Genomic DNA, 2500 nt, shown 5'->3' with positions numbered 1-2500 from the left:
TGCTGTGCTGTGCTGTATTGTGCTGTGCTGTGCTGTATTGTGCTGTGCTGTGCTGTATTGTGCTGTGCTGTGCTGTGCTGTGCTGTGCTGTGCTGTGCTGTGCTGTGTTGTGCTGTGTTGTGTATGTTGTGCTGTGCTGTGTTGTGCTGTGCTGTGCTGTGCTGTGCTGTGTTGTGCTGTGCTGTGTGGAGTGCTGGCTGGCTGGGCTGTTGTGCTGTGCTGTGTTGTGTGTGCTGTGCTGTGCTGTGCTGTGTTGTGCTGTGCTGTGCTGTGCTGTGCTGTGCTGTGCTGTGCTGTGTTGTGCTGTGCTGTGCTGTGTTGTGCTGTGCTGTGCTGTGTGTGTTGTGCTGTCCTGTGCTGTGCTGTGCTGTGCTGTGCTGTGCTGTGTTGTGCTGTGTTGTGCTGTGCTGTGCTGTGCTGTGCTGTGTTGTGTTGTGCTGTGCTGTGCTGTGCTGTGCTGTGTTGTGCTGTGCTGTGCTGTGCTGTGCTGTGCTGTGCTGTGCTGTGCTGTGTTGTGCTGTGCTGTGCTGTGCTGTGTTGTGTATGTTGTGCTGTGCTGTGTTGTGCTGTGCTGTGCTGTGCTGTGCTGTGCTGTGCTGTGCTGTGCTGTGTTGTGTATGTTGTGCTGTGCTGTGTTGTGCTGTGCTGTGCTGTGCTGTGTTGTGCTGTGCTGTGTGGAGTGCTGGCTGGCTGGGCTGTTGTGCTGTGCTGTGTTGTGTGTGCTGTGCTGTGCTGTGCTGTGCTGTGCTGTGTTGTGCTGTGCTGTGCTGTGCTGTGCTGTGTTGTGCTGTGTTGTGCTGTGCTGTGCTGTGTTGTGCTGTGCTGTGCTGTGCTGTGTGTGTTGTGCTGTGCTGTGCTGTGCTGTGCTGTGCTGTGCTGTGCTGTGTGTGTTGTGCTGTGCTGTGCTGTGCTGTGCTGTGCTGTGTATGTTGTGTTGTGCTGTGCTGTGCTGTGCTGTGCTGTGTGTGTTGTGCTGTGCTGTGCTGTGCTGTGCTGTGCTGTGCTGTGCTGTGCTGTGCTGTGCTGTGTGTGTTGTGCTGTGCTGTGCTGTGCTGTGCTGTGTGTGCTGTATTGTGCTGTGCTGTGCTGTGCTGTATTGTGCTGTGCTGTGCTGTGCTGTGTTGTGCTGTGCTGTATTGTGCTGTGCTGTGCTGTGCTGTGCTGTGCTGTGCTGTGTTGTGCTGTGCTGTGTGGAGTGCTGGCTGGCTGGGCTGTTGTGCTGTGCTGTGTTGTGTGTGCTGTGCTGTGCTGTGCTGTGCTGTGTTGTGCTGTGCTGTGCTGTGCTGTGCTGTGCTGTGCTGTGCTGTGTTGTGCTGTGTTGTGCTGTGCTGTGCTGTGTTGTGCTGTGCTGTGCTGTGCTGTGTGTGTTGTGCTGTGCTGTGCTGTGCTGTGCTGTGCTGTGCTGTGCTGTGTGTGTTGTGCTGTGCTGTGCTGTGCTGTGCTGTGCTGTGCTGTGTATGTTGTGTTGTGCTGTGCTGTGCTGTGCTGTGCTGTGTGTGTTGTGCTGTGCTGTGCTGTGCTGTGTGTGTTGTGCTGTGCTGTGCTGTGCTGTGCTGTGCTGTGCTGTGCTGTGCTGTGCTGTGTGTGTTGTGCTGTGCTGTGCTGTGCTGTGCTGTGTGTGCTGTATTGTGCTGTGCTGTGCTGTGCTGTATTGTGCTGTGCTGTGCTGTATTGTGCTGTGCTGTGCTGTATTGTGCTGTGCTGTGCTGTGCTGTGCTGTGCTGTGCTGTGCTGTGTTGTGCTGTGTTGTGCTGTGTTGTGTATGTTGTGCTGTGCTGTGTTGTGCTGTGCTGTGCTGTGTTGTGCTGTGCTGTGTGGAGTGCTGGCTGGCTGGGCTGTTGTGCTGTGCTGTGTTGTGTGTGCTGTGCTGTGCTGTGCTGTGTTGTGCTGTGCTGTGCTGTGCTGTGCTGTGCTGTGCTGTGCTGTGCTGTGTTGTGCTGTGCTGTGCTGTGTTGTGCTGTGCTGTGCTGTGTGTGTTGTGCTGTCCTGTGCTGTGCTGTGTGTGTTGTGCTGTGCTGTGCTGTGCTGTGCTGTGCTGTGCTGTGCTGTGTGTGTTGTGCTGTGCTGTGCTGTGCTGTGCTGTGCTGTGTGTGTTGTGCTGTGCTGTGCTGTGCTGTGCTGTGCTGTGTGTGCTGTATTGTGCTGTGCTGTGCTGTGCTGTATTGTGCTGTGCTGTGCTGTATTGTGCTGTGCTGTGCTGTGCTGTGCTGTGCTGTGCTGTGTTGTGTATGTTGTGCTGTGCTGTGTTGTGCTGTGCTGTGCTGTGCTGTGCTGTGCTGTGCTGTGCTGTGTTGTGCTGTGCTGTGTGGAGTGCTGACTGGCTGGGCTGTTGTGCTGTGCTGTGTTGTGTGTGCTGTGCTGTGCTGTGCTGTGCTGTGCTGTGCTGTGCTGTGCTGTGTTGTGCTGTGCTGTGCTGTGCTGTGCTGTGTGTGTTGTGCTGTGCTGTGCTGTGCTGTGCTGTGCTGTGCTGTGTGTGTTGTGCTGTGCTGTGCTGTGCTGT

At 55.6% G+C, this 2500-nt stretch overlaps 1 protein-coding gene across 1 annotated transcript in view; it reads right to left on the bottom strand.

Annotated features, from left to right (window-relative positions):
- ndst3 (N-deacetylase/N-sulfotransferase (heparan glucosaminyl) 3) overlaps nt 1–2500 on the bottom strand; it is a 58373-nt gene that overhangs the window by 23451 nt on the left and 32422 nt on the right. The window lies entirely within an intron of this gene.

The sequence above is a fragment of the Alosa sapidissima genome, chromosome 1, assembly GCF_018492685.1.
Source record: "Alosa sapidissima isolate fAloSap1 chromosome 1, fAloSap1.pri, whole genome shotgun sequence".
NCBI classification, from domain to species: domain Eukaryota; kingdom Metazoa; phylum Chordata; class Actinopteri; order Clupeiformes; family Clupeidae; genus Alosa; species Alosa sapidissima.
The sequence above is the reverse complement of the archived record's forward strand: the minus strand, read 5'-3'. Positions and strand labels throughout refer to the sequence as shown.